Genomic DNA, 14719 nt, shown 5'->3' on the forward strand with positions numbered 1-14719 from the left:
GCCCTTCAAGTGGGCTCCAGTGGCAGCAACAGGTCAAGAGAGGATGTGATGCCCTAGGAGTGGAGAACAAGATGTAAAACCTTCAGTTCAGAGCGCTAGGCTGAAACCAAAAGCCGAAGACAGTGCAAGTCTATTAGACTCTACAGCTGCTTTCTGGCCGCCCCCTTGGCTGCAGCCGCCATCTCCATGGCTCAGCCAATCAAGTCCCACAGAAGCTCTTTAATAAAGGGAGTTGGGATCACTCATCACCTTCGTGGAAAATAATGACAGGTGTATCCCTACCTCGTATCACACACAAAAAAATGATTTTGCAGGTGAATTAAAGTTCTGAATGTGAAAAGCAAGACTTTAAATTTTCAGAAGGAAATATAGGAAAATAGATTCATGATCTCAAGGTAATTTTCTTTAACAAGAGGGGGGAAACCACAAACCATAAAGAAAATACTGTTGCATGTGATTACATTACAGAAGCACCATCAACAAAGTGAAAAGACAAGGCTACGAAGGAGGGCTTTCTGCAATACATACAACTAATAGAGGATAGTTAATAGCCTAGCTATATAAATAACTCCTACAAACCAGGGGGACCTGGCTGGCTCAGTGGGTAAAACACACGACTCTTGGTCTCCAGCTTTTGAGTTTGCCCACCGTGGGTGTAGACATGACTTAAAAATAAAATATTTTTAAAAACTAAAAAAAAAAAAAAAAAACAATTGCAATGAGCTAAGAATAATAGTGTGCACACTCAGTAATTACCTAATAATGTTGGAAGCATGGAGGGATGACAACAGAGCATGCTTATAGCAGCAGAGATAAAAAGGAGGGGTCAATTCTCATTCTCCAATGAAAAAGATAGTGGCTGGAACTGAAAACTCAAGAAGTAGCAATACAAGTATGCTATTTAGAAATATCAGCTAGAAGACTTGTGTTTTCCCGGGGGGAGGGGAAGTGGCAAAATGAACAAAGGGAGAGGGGACAGATGATGCTGGTTTCTACAGTGAACCTTGCAGGATTACCAACTTTGAATAAAAATTATAAACAAATGAAACCCAGTAAATAAAGGAACCCAGTAAAAAAAGATACCTCATGGGGCAGGAAAAAAAACTTTTAAATTGTAATTAATGTTTTTGGAGAGAAAAGATATTTCATCCAGGAAATAAGATTAGGAATTCTAGAAAATGGACACTCAAAAAAAAAAAATCAACAATTCAAAGATTCCGTAGAAGAGATTTTTTAAAAAGTCAGGAAAATTTTCCAGAAGAGAGAGAGAGAGAGAGAAATAACACATCTGAAACTGATCTCTTGATCTTAGTCTCAACTGCTTATCACATCATCTTCCTCATATCTATACATGGCAGGTTTTCTTCCAGTTGCTTGGCTTATTTTTTGTCCAACACCCTACCTCCAATCCATCAGAAAAAAAACTGTTGGTGTCACTTCAAAATGTACCAAGTTCCTTCATCGTCTTGTTGGTTTAGTACAACAGTGTCCAGGCCAGCCTCTTTGCTTTAGGTTTTGCACTCCTGCTAGCCATTTGCAATACAGCACTCAGAATTATTATTTTAAAATAGAAGTCAAATCAGGTCACTCCTGTGTTCAGAACCCACCAAGGATTTCCGATCTTAGAGTCAAGTCTTTACAGTGGCCTACAGAATCTGGCTCCCTCCTATCTTTCTGACTCTCATATGTTACTCTTTTCTTACATCAGAACAGACACTGGGCTTAATGAATGAACAAGGTCATACTGTGCACCACCATAGGGGCTGAAAGATCACTAACCAAATTGTTAAAGGGCTTGTTTCATCACTGCTCATCCCTAGGAGTCTCAGCATGGTGTGCAAAGTTAAAATTCAATGTTTTTGTTTCCCTTCAATCATAATTTCTAGGCAACATCTTGTTGGAACCCTAGGGTCTCACAAACCCCGAGTTGAGAAACTGGATTCAGTCCTTCTGTTTTGCCCTCTCTGGATTAATCCAAGTCTCAACTATTTTTCTCCTATATTATCCTTATAAACATTCTTACAGTAATCTTTTCATTAGTAATCACTGTATGTATGCTTACTTAAAAATAGTTGTTGGATGGGGCGCCTGGGTGGCTCAGTCGGTTAAGCGTCCCACTCTTGATTTCAGCTCAGGTCATTATCTCGTGGTTCGTGGGTTTGAGCCCCACATCAGGCTCTGAGCTGATGGTATGGAGGCTTCTTGGTGTTCCCTCTCTCTCCCTCTCTCTCTCTGTTCCTCTCTCACTTGTGCTTGCTTGCTCTCTCTCTCTGAAAATAAACTTTAAAAAAAATAGTTGTTGTAGACTTCTTTAAATTAGTGCCTTTATCACTTTCTAAATAATACAAGAAACTCAGCTCCATTTTTAATACGCTCTTGCCTTTTTTTCCTATATATTGTTGTCATACGTTCTACTTCTGTGTATATTACATGGGGCACCTGGGTGGCTCAGTCAGTTCGGTGTCTGACTTTGGCTCAGGTCATGATCTCACAGTTTGTGGGTTCAAGCCCTGCATCTGACTCTGTGCTGATGGTTCAGAGCCTGGAGCCTGCTTCATATTCTGTGTCTCTCTCTGCCCCTCCCCTGCTCACACTCTGTCTGTCTCTCTCTCAAAAGTAAATACACATTAAAAAAAATTTCTTAATACTTTTGTATATATTACAAATTTTATAAAATACTATCATTATTGCTTTCTAAATAAGAAATGCTCCTTTGTATTGATCACGTATTTTTTGTTTCTGGTGATCTTCCTTTCTGCATTGCATGCTTCTGTCTAAGGCCATTTTCCTTTAGCCTAAGGAACTCCCTTAATTTCACTTCAAAAATGTCTTTGAAGGATATTTTTACTGGATGTGTGAATATAGGTTGTTGGTTTTTTCCAGCACTTTAAAGATGTTATCCATTGTCTTGGTGTTTCTCAGTTTCTGTTGAAAAACCAGAAGTCTTCCCAGGGACCTCTACTTAACGGCTCATTGGCCTGACCTGTGTCAAATGGTCACCCATGGCTTGAAAGCTGGGAATTCTAACATTTCCATATTTCCAGCCTCTACTGCAGAGCAAGGTCAGGGAGAAGGGAGTTGGACTCAGTGTTGTGTGAAATGGAAATATATGAGTGTTGTATTGGTAGTATCAGAAGAGATGTATTCAAAGGCACTGTCTGGGGATAATCTATAATATAAAGTGGCTGTTTAGATGTGGAGGGAGAAGGAAAGGATAACCCTAAGGTGTGTAGGCTAACTGAAAGAGTAATGATAAAATTCACCGAAATATGAATATCCAGGATACATTGTTTGGAGGGAAAGATGAGTTTAGTTAAAACCTAATGAGTTTGAGAGATTGACAGGCATAAAATTCCTACTGATTTTTCATGTTGATATTGTACCCAGCCATCTCGCTAGTTCTGACGACTATATTTTTCAGTTGTCATGGATTTTTTTTTAGGAAAAACAATCATAGTATCTACAAACAATGATAGTTTTTGTTTTCATTCCAATATTTTTATACTAAAAAAAATGTTACAGCATTGCCTCTTCTACTTCACAGTATTGACAAGCAGTCATTCTGATGCTTAATCTTTTTGTGTGTTATTTTTTCCTCTCTATAACCTATTATGATTTTCTCTTTATCCCCAGAAGTCTAACCTTTCATGACTTGGTGTGAGTCTTTTTTTTTTTTAATTATCCATCGAGATGAGTACTGAGATGGGTCATTTTAATTTAGAGATTTTGGTTTCCTGAATTAACTAATTATATCCTTCCTCAGCTCTTTCTGATTTCACTTTCTGGAACTCCTCTCATTTGAATGTTAAACCTCATGAACTGATTTTCGCCCTGATTCTCTATGTTTCCTTCTCTCTCTCTCTCTCTCTCTCTCTCTCTCTCCCCCTCTCCACCCTTGTTAAGGGTTCCCTTGTTAATGGCAATGTAGGAAGACCTTGAACTCACCTCCTCCACAGACACACCAAATCTATACCTATTTATAGAGAAATTCCTCCTGAAAAAGAACTGAGAGCAGATGGAAAGTGATGTCCAAATGGAGACTGCAGGAGGCAGTTGGATAGGTTTAGGGAAGGTTTAGGGAGAGATCTAGGCTAAAGAAACAAATTTGGAGATCAAAGTATGGATGCTATTTAAAGTCTATAACATGGGGTGCCCGGGTGGCTCAGTCAAACATCTGACTTTGGTTCAGGTCATGATCTCGCAGTTAGTGGGTTCGAGTCCTGCGTTGGGCTCTGTGCTGACAGCTCGGAGCCTGGAGCCTGTTTCAGATTCTGTGTCTCTCTCTCTTTCTCTGCCCCTCCACCCCCCTCAAAAATAAATAAACATTAAAAATTTTTTAAACTTTATAACAGAAAGCAGATCATCCAGTAAAGAGATTTCTAGTAAAGAGATTTCTCTGCATATAAAAGGGTGATGGGTGAGCCAAGATATGGCAGCCGGGGGCTACAAGAGCCTCCCGACTGGTCATCGCAAACCAAGAGCCTTAATGACCCCAGTGTGACTAAATGAGTGGTTATTTTCTTGTGGGGGCTCTGGTGTGAGAAAGCTTCAGAAGTGGTAGTGTAAGGAATGGGAATACAGAGAAGAGGCTCAAAGACTGAGTCCTAGAGTACTCAAAATTTAGACGTTGGGGAGATGAGGAAAAGCCAGCAAAGGAAATTGCAGAAGAGTGAACGGTGATGCAGAAAGTGAGCCAAGACTGTGTGTTCTCTGAAGCCAAGGGTTTACAAAGAGTTTGAAGAAGGAAGGAGTGACTGCTTCAGATGCTGCAGGCTGGTCAAGAAAGGTCTGAGAAATGACCACCGGATTTAACAACACAGGGTCTTTGGTGACCTTCAGTGGCAGGGAACGAGGGCCCGAAAGCCTGTGTGCATTCAAGAGAGAATATGACGACTCTTTCAAGGAGTTTTGCTCTAAAGGGAAAAGAGAAATAAGTCATCACTAGGGAAGGATACAGGGTAAGGAAGCTTTTTTTTTTTTTAATCTTACAATAGGTGATATTATAGCAAATGTAGATGTTGATGGGAATGATCCGGTAGATGGGGAAAATGTGAAGATACAGAACAGGGAAAAACTGCTGGAGCCAGATGCTTGAGAAGGCAAAGGATGGTGGTAGTCAAAGTCACAGGAGGGAAGGCAAAGCTCACACAGAGGGACATGGCTGCCGTGTAGACATGGTGATGGGAGGTCCACAGGTTCTCACTGATTGTTGGAAGTGAGAATGGGAGAGAAGGGATATGAGGTTTCAGGAAAAGAAGTTGGTAAAGGGTCATCCAGGTGAAATCCATTGCCTTCTTCCCTCAGCTTTGAATCCAGAGAAACTGAGCTATTTTAAGGACCTGCTTCTGTCAATACACTATCTAATGTAAAAAGGTCTTATGTATTTATACCTAATCTTTAGCATGAGCTAACAGAAGTGATGAACATTCCTTACAGAAAACAATTACACTGTGCTCCCCACTGTCTCTGCTCTCAACTGCATAGTTTAAGAGCTACTTATACAAAAATTATCCTTGTACACATCAAACCCATTACTTTAAGAAGCTAGACTCTGTTAAGGAGATGAGCCTAATAATCTAAATGAATAATCTGTATGAATGAAACCATGTCCCAACTTCTCCATAAAAAATGTTAAGAGCAGAACTATGATTTGATTCCAAATGTTTCAAATATTACACCTTAAAATGCATCCTGTTCACATAAACAACTATATAGCACCATGGAAGTTCAGGAGCAGATACCTGAGCCAAAGTCAGGCACTTAACCGACTGAGCCACCCAGGCACCGCTAGATCGTGTTTTTTTTAATGTTTGTTTATTTATTTTGAGAGAGAGAGAGAGAAAGAGAGAGCAGGGGAGGTGCAGAGAGAGGGTGAGAGAGCAAATCCCAAGCAGGCTTTGTGCTGCCAGCACAGAACCTGATGTGGGGGCTCAAATCCACAAACCGCAAGATCATGACCTGAGCCGAAACCAAGAGTCAGATGCTTAATCAACTGAGCCACCCAGGTGCCCCATACACACGCTAAGATTGTAAGTAAATATACTGCAGACAGAAACTGCTTTAGACCGAGAACCAAGATCCCAGAACTTGGATCCCATCCCTCACTACACACACACACACACACACACACACACACACACACACACACACACCCAGGGAACAAGGGCTTGATCAGCTACAGTGAGGATCTGCTCTGGACCAGGCTGTGATGTGAATTTTGACTCGGTTTCTAACCAGCTCACTTAGATCAGTCTCTTGACCATTTTGGGCCTAATACTATGAGTTTCCACACTGCAGAGGTGCTGGGACACAACAGAGACTCAATGAATGCAATTATTATTACTATTACTTAACTTCTCTAATCCTATTTCCTATATTTACAAATGCAATGGCTCCTAATACCAGCACCCCTTCCCATGAAGGGCTGTCATTAGGATCCTAATGCGTGTGTAGGATCCATACGTGAGATTTCACATATGTGAAATCACATACGTGAAGTATGGGCATATTACAAAATGTTCATCAAAGCAAGAGAGGCTGAAGGAGACCTGAAAGGGTGGGAGTGACAAGACCATTTATTGATACAAAGAAAATGTTTCTATTTTGGGAAAGCTGCATGCTGGAAAGAGAGCCTGGACAGAAAAAAAAAAAAAAAAAAAGGACTAACTAAAAAGTGGGTAATTGAGAGAGGAAGGTGAGAGAAAAACCTGTCTTTGCACATGGTGAAAATTAAGGCATTGATTCCCCTGTTATGTTTATTTCTCACAGATTATTCCAAAGAATAATCTCTTAAAATGGCTTAAAGCCAAAACTGGTGTTTCTCAAAGTACGGCCCCAAGGGCCACCTCATTTTTACACCCTTGATGGGATTGTTTAAAATACAAATGCCTGGGATGGTCCACCAACGATTCCAATCTTTAAGGCCTGGATCTGAATCCAGAAATTTACCTTTTAATAAACCTCCCAAATAATTCTGATACCACCAAACTCTGAGGACCACCACAGCAGCCTGTGCCACAGGGTAGCCCACTAACCATGAGCTTGTGCCTACACAGAGAAGACTCCTAGCTCCAGGCTGAGCTGGGCCTCCCGCTCACCCCCAGAACACCACAGGCTGGTTCTGCAGTGGTCTGTGTCTCCCCTAAAAGCCATGGGTTGTGAAAACAGAAAGCTGGCTTTGCGGGAATAGAATTCTTATTAAATGATTATACCATGAGCAAGAATGCTGAAAATCCTGATGTAAAACGCTGTTAGGAATAGGATGAATGAGAGAATCTGCCACACACTGCATTTTGGGTCAGAGAGAGGGAGTTTACAATGCATATCAAATGTGTCCAAATCGGGGCACCTGGGTGGCTCAGTCAGTTAGGCTTCTGACTTCAGCTCAGGTCACGGACTCATGGTGCGTGAGTTTCAGCCCCACATTGGGCTCTGTGCTGACAGCTCAGAACCTGGAGCCTGCTTCACATTCTGTGTATCTCTCTGCCCCTCCCCCACTCACTTTCTGTCTCTTTCTTTAAAAAAGAAATCACCATTTAAAAAGCTTTTTTAAATAGTGTACAAATCTTTTGAGCCAGCAGGTTCAACTTTCAAGAAAACCACCCTTAGGGGGGCACCTGGGTGGCTCAGTGGGTTAAGCGTCCACCTTACTCGTTTATTATCTCACAGATCCACAGAGTCAGAAACCTGCAGCAGCATCGCTAGATACTCTGCTCAGGGTCTCACCAGGCTAAAATTCAGATATCCATGGAGGTCATGATTCTCACCTGAGACCCAGGATCCTCTTGCAAGCTCACTCAGGTTGTTGGCAGGATTGAATTCCTTGCAGTTACAGGAGGACGTTCCATTTCCTTGTTGTGTGTCAGCCAGGGGCCACCCTTATCTTCTAGAGGCCTCCCTCTGGTCTATGCAGGGAGCCCCCTCCAACTCACAGCTAGCAAAAGTGTGTTCATGCTCTGAATCTCTCTGACTTCAGCCAGAGAACGTTCTCCGCTTTTAAGAGCTCTGGTTAAATTGGACCCACCTGGACATTCCAGGCTACTCTCCCTATTTTAAGGTTTGTGACCTTAAATACATCTGCAAAGTCTCCATGGCCATCACCATAATATATTCAGAGGATTCTGAGAGTAGGGCATGGATATTGGGGGGGGGGGGTCCACTTTCCCACAAGTATATTTGCAACTTGTCTCCAAGGCTAAAATTAGTTCAAAATTAAAACTTAAAAAGAATGATAATCTCTTGGTGGTGATATTTGAAGAAATTTATTTTTTACATTTTTTAAAGCTTATTTTGAGAGAGAGCATGCACAAGCTCGTGTGAGTGGGGGAGGAGCAGAAAGAGAGGGAGACAGAGAATCCCAAGCAGGCTCCATGCTCAGCACGGAGCCTGACCCAGGGCTTGATCTCATAAACCACAAGAGCCAAAATCAAGAGTCAGTTGCTCAAGTGACTGAGCCACCCAGGTGCCCCTGTATTTTACTCTTTTCTAAGTCTTCTGCATTGAGTATATATTTCTGTAGTCATAAAGGGGGATTTCTCTGTTGTCTTGAGTGTAGATATATATATCTATATATATATATACATATATATGTATATGTATATATACACACACACATATATATGTATATGTGTGTGTATGTATATATATATGCACATATATATATATATATATATATATATATATATATGCTTCAAAAATGCTGCGACAAGTCAGACCACATAAGAAAATCCTGCGGACTTCACAACCAGACTGGCCCAAGAACAGCAAACAAGAATGCCACCAGCCTGTAACCTCCAAAACTGCCTCTTTCTCAGGCAAACACTGCTTGGAATTCAAAGAGAATTCTGAAACTGTCAAGTTAGTCACTTTGTTACAAGGTCTTACCTGTCACAGAGATTCCCCTCCATATACTTTCTGAAGATACCTTGTCATTTGGGAAGTTGAAGTCACTTGAATTGTTTTAGTAATAAGTCAAAACGTTTGAATAGGTTGTTATAAATAAGCCTAGAAATGTCATTTTCATGGAGCCTTGGATCAATTTAGATGTTGTTATTCATTGAATAATGACAGCATCATGCTGTCTTTCTAAAACTCCAACATAGAATAATGAGACCAATTACTGGGTAAACTCAGCCCTGAGGAGGCCAAAAGGGTGGATTTTCTCGGCAGCTGTCCAACTTGGAGAATTCGGAGAAATGGCAGATGTTGTACAGAGGCTGCTGACGATGCAGGGCTGAGCCAGGAACCTCAAAGTATGAGGAGTGTCCTGGAAAAAGGATGCGTGTTCATTTTTTCAAACGAAAAGTTGGGGAGGCATGGATTTAAAATATTTTCCAGGGGTTTTTGGCTGGCTCAGTTGGTAGAGCATGTGACTCCTGATCTCAAGGTCATGAGTTCAAGCCCCACATTGGGCATAGAGATTACTTTTAAAAAATTAAAATTCAAAATAAAGTGTTTTCCAAATACAAAGCCCTTCAATAATTCTGCAAGGCATTAACTCTTATTTATTTAATAAATATGTATCAGGCATTGTTTTAGCACTGGAGATACAGTGGCATAGAGCTCACAGCCTGGTGAGAGAAACAAGACATTAAACTAATAACCCCTCAAATAAGTACAAAACCATGACAAATGCTCCAAAGGAAAAGTTCAGGGTCCAATAAGACCTAAGATCCTTAGTTGGAAGGATCAGAAAAAAAGGATGCTCTGGAGACATGAAGTTTCTTTTTTTTTTTTCAATTAAACTTCTCATTTTAAGGCAATTGTAGGTTCACATGAAGTTGCAGAAAATAATAGATTTTTTTAAAGATTTTATTTTTAAGTAAACTCTACACCCAACATGGGGCTCAAACTCATGATCCCAAGATCAAGAGTCACACGCTCCACTGACTGAGCCAGGTGCCCTGAGAGTTGTTGGTTTTTGTTTTGTTTTTTTTTTAACATTAGTTTTGAGGGTTCTTTATATATTGTAAATACCAGTGCTTTGCTGGATATCTTTCCCTAGTCTGCAGCTTGTCTTTTCATGTCCCTTCACATGGGCTTTAGCAGAGCAAATGTTTTTAATTTTGATGAAGTACAATTTGTCAATTTTTCCTTCTATGGATTGTGCTTCTGGTAACAAGTCTAAGAAACTTTCTGCCTTGTTCTAGACCCTAAGGATTTTCTCCCGTGGCTTTTTCCTAAAAGCTTTATAGTTTTGCATTTTCCATTTTGAGTTACAGGTCAAGACTCATTTCTTTTGCCTATGAATGTCCAATTGTTCCTACACTGTTTGTGGAAACACTGTGCCTCCTCTATTGAACTGATTTTGCACTTTTGTCAAAAACAAATTGAGTATGTTTGTTTGGGTCTATTTCTGGATTATGTATTCTGTCCCACTGACCTATGTGTCCATCCCTCCTCCAATTCCACATTGTCTTATTTACTGTAGCTGTATAGTAGGCCTTAAGATTGGGTTAGAGTGGTTCCTTCATTATTCTTCTTTTTAAAAAAAATTTTTTTTAATGTGTATTTATTTTTGAGAGAGACAGAGACAGAGTGTGAGCAGGGGAGGGGCAGAGAGAAAGGGAGACAGAATCCGGAACAGGCTCCAGGCTCTGAGCTGTCAGCACAGAGCCCGATGCGGGGCTCTCATTATTCTTCTTTTTAAAAAACATTTTAGGGTGCCTGGGTGGCTCAGTCAGTTGAGCATCTGACTTCGGCTCAGGTCATGATCTCACAGTTTGTGAGTTCGAGACCCACATCAGGCTTGCTGCTCTCAGCACAGAGCCTGTTTTGGATCCTTTGTCCCCCACTCTCTCTCTGTCTCCCCTACTCACTCTCTCTTGCTCTCTCTCTCTCTCTCAAAAATGAATAAACATTAAAAAAATGTTTAAAAAATCATTTTAGCTCTTCTTGAGCCTGTGACTTTCCATGAAAGTTTTAGAATAAGCTTATCTACATCTAGAAAGAAAACTGTGCTGGGATTTTAATAGGAATTGAATTAACCCTACAGGTCATTCTGGGGAGTAATAACATCTCTACTACGTTTACAGGTCAAGCCCTCACCTGAGCAAACCCCACCCCCTCAAACCCCACACCAGCTTCATCCACCACTCCTTCAAGGCACAGAAACAACTGGACATCACAGGAAATGTCCAGCTCTCACTCTGCGGCTCCTGGGGCAAACAAATTGCCCAGATGCTATAGAAAGACTGTCAAACAGTCACCTCACCGAGTGACCTCAGGAGCAGAGGGGCCGGCCTGCGCATGTGCAGAGTCACCCAAGCAGGAGCAGGTTGAACGGGAACAGCATGCAATACGCAAACACACTCCCAGGAACTTAGCCTACAAAACTCACCCTGAAGAAAATGAACTCAAGGAACAGAGGAACACTTCCCCACGCTGCTTCTCACAATCCAAGTCGGAAAGAACAAGAATTCAATAATGCTCAAGGACAAGATGAAAAACAACAGAATGGTATGAAAAGAAAGATTGCAGGCTTACTAAAACTGAGGACCAAAACATTACAGAACAAGTCAATACAATAGAAATGGCAACAAACTAGAACACAGCCAATATCACATTTATGACAGATGGGAGAAAGGGGGTTTATAGAAATGGCAGTGAACAAAGACTCAAAAGTAAAAGAAATTAAAGCAATTAGAGAGAAACAGATGGCTATGGAGGTTAGGGGATAGGATGATTGGTGACCCTGCTGTGAAAACCCAGCAAATGGAAAAGAGGTTTTCAAAGAAAAAACACAAGAGGGGCACTTGGGTGACTCAGTTGGCTGAATGTCCGACTTCAGCTCGGGTCGTGATCTCACGGTCCGTGAGTTCGAGCCCCGCGTGGGGCTCTGTGCTGACAGCTCAGAGCCTGGATCCTGCTTCACATTCTGTGTCTCCCTCTCTCTCTGCCCCTCCCCCAGTTGCACTCTGTCTCTTTCTGTCAAAAAAAAAAATTAAAAAAATTTTTTAATTAAAAAAAGAAGCTTAATGTTAATAAACAATGTTTATTTAATGCTTATTTAATGGTGGTTATTTCTGGCTGATGGGCAATGGAAAGGGTTATATATTTTTTTTAGTTTTATCATTGCCATTTTCTGTATTATTTGAACTCTGTAGAATAAACAAACATTGTTATCAAATTAAAAGGTTCTGGGACCCAATTTCCACTGTAGTGGGAGTGGGATTCCTTTACGGCACCAATTTCTGGAACACCAGCAGGATGTCCCACAATTCAACTCTATTCTGATACTTTCTTTATTTTTTTTTTTATTTTATTTTATATTTGAGAGAGCGTGAGCGAGCGTGAACAGGGGAGGGGCAGAGAGATGGAGACGGAATCTGAAGCAGGCTCCAGGCTCTGAGCTGTCAGCACAAAGCCTGATGAGGGGCTCAAATTCACAAACCATGAGATCATGACCTGAGCTGAAGTCGGATGCCCAAGTGACTGAGCCAGCCGGGCACCCCAATTCTGATACTTTCTACCCGGGGATGGCACCAGATTCCACAGGTTAAGTTCTTGGAGAACTGAGCTCACCCCCAATTTCAGACACTAGTTGCAAACCCAGTTTATCACCCAGGCTTCTGACCAACAGGTTATAGATTAGAGGCTCCAATGACCCCTGCCTTGGGTGGATAAATATGTTGGGGCAATCCACAAAACTCAGAGAAGCAGTTTAGTTACTAGATTACCAGTTTATTATAAAAGGGTAGAACTCAGGAATAGCCAGATAGAGGAGATGCACAGGGCAAGGTGCAGGGACAGGGCACAGAGCTTCCATGCCCTCTCAAAGCATGTCACTCTCCCCCAAATTTCCATGCGTTCATCAACAGTAAAGCTCCTTGGACTCCCATCCTTCTGGGATTTTTGTTAGCTTATTTATTTATTTTGAAAGAGACAAAGATAGCGCAACTAGGAGAGAGGCACAGAGAGAGGAGACAGAGAATCCCAAGCAGGCTCCACACTGTCAGCTCAGAGCCCAACGTGGGGCTCGAACTCACAAAACCGCGAGATCATGACCTGAGCTGAAACCAAGAGTCAGACGCCTAACTGACTTAGGCCCCAGGCGCCCCCATCCTTCTGGGTTTTTATGGAGGTTTCATTACATAGGCATGACTGATGAAATCATTGGTCACCGGCAACTGATCCAACCTTTAGCTCCTCTCCCTTCCCTAGAGGGCTGGGGTGAGACTGAAAGTCCCAAGCCTTTAATTACACAGTTGCTTCTTCTGGCAACCAGCCCTCATCCTTAGGTGCTTTCCGAAAGTCACTTTATTAACATAGTATAAGAAAACCCTTTAAGCTATCACCACTTAGGAAATTCCAAGTGTTTAGGGAGCTGTGATCCAGGAACCATGGACAAAAAACAAATGTATCAGTAATATATATTTGACTATCTGAATGACAAAATACATATTTCTTTTTCAAAAGAGGTATTTCTTATAAATCACAGTATCACATAAACTGATAGTGGTTCTACTTTAAAAGTGATATTTAAAGCAAACAGGCAAACACGTTAGCAGGACCTAGTCCTCTAAGTGGTAGGAGTGTAAATGATTGTTGCTTTCTTCTTTGACCTTGCTGTGCATTTTCAATTTCCAAAAAATAACAAGTAAATAAACCAGAGTAGAGGCAAGAACGTTGCCAGCAAAAGAAATGGCATGAATGCCGAACCTAGAGGAAGGAGATTGGTGTCACCCAGAAACTAAAGGAAAACAGTACGGAACAGAAAGTCCTACAATGTGAGGCAGAGGGGCAGAAAACCACCACCAGTGGGGCGCCTGGGTGGCTCGGTGGGTTAAGCGACCGACTTCGGCTCAGGTCATGATCTCGCGGTCCGTGAGTTCGAGCCCCGCGTCACTCTGTGCTGACAGCTCAGAGCCTGGAACCTGCTTCGGATTCTGTGTCTCCCTCTCTCTCTCTATCCCTCCCCCGCTCGTACTCTGTCTCTCTCTCTTTGTCTCAAACATAAATAAACATTAAAAAACAAATTAAAAAAAAAAAAAAAAGAAAAGAAAAGAAAACCACCACCAGAGCTTGCTGGCCACTCTGGAACCCTGGAATGTCATTCATAAGCTTGCCTCTGATCAAAACTTAATCCACTCCAATAACTGCCCTTTCCATCCTGAGCCACAACTAAAAATGGTCTTTAAATACTTGAAAATTGGGTGTTTGGAGTTGTCTGTAATATCACCATGGCCAAAACAGCGCACTTTGTGAACAACTCTATCTATATTCAGTCCACCACACACCTTCCTGTCCTAAAACAGACTTTCCCGTGTTCTAGAATAGTTGAGTCAGAAGTTAAACCAAAGATATTAAATATGTCACACAATTAGGGCACCTGGGTGGCCCAGTCAGTTAAGCGTCTGACTCTTGGTTTTGGCTCAGGTCACGGTCTCACAGTTTGTGCGTTCGAGCCCTGCATCAGGCTCTGCGCTGACAGCATGGAGCCTGCTTGGCATTCTCTCTCTCTCCCCCTCTCTCTGCCCCTCCCCTGCTCTCACTCTCTCTCTCAAAATAAACAAATAAAATTAAAAAGAAAAACATGCCACATAATTAAAATAATGGTAAATCAACCCTACGAGGTTGTAACAAGCTACAAATGAAAAATGAGCTTTACCCTATATGTTAACCACTATTTAGTATTTCAGAAAGTTTCTCCAGAAACATTGTTCCAACTGTGAGCAAAGACAACAGTCAAACATCTAAAACTAGATGGCAGCACCTGCCT

Source organism: Acinonyx jubatus, chromosome E2 (assembly GCF_027475565.1).
Source record: "Acinonyx jubatus isolate Ajub_Pintada_27869175 chromosome E2, VMU_Ajub_asm_v1.0, whole genome shotgun sequence".
Lineage (NCBI taxonomy): Eukaryota > Metazoa > Chordata > Mammalia > Carnivora > Felidae > Acinonyx > Acinonyx jubatus.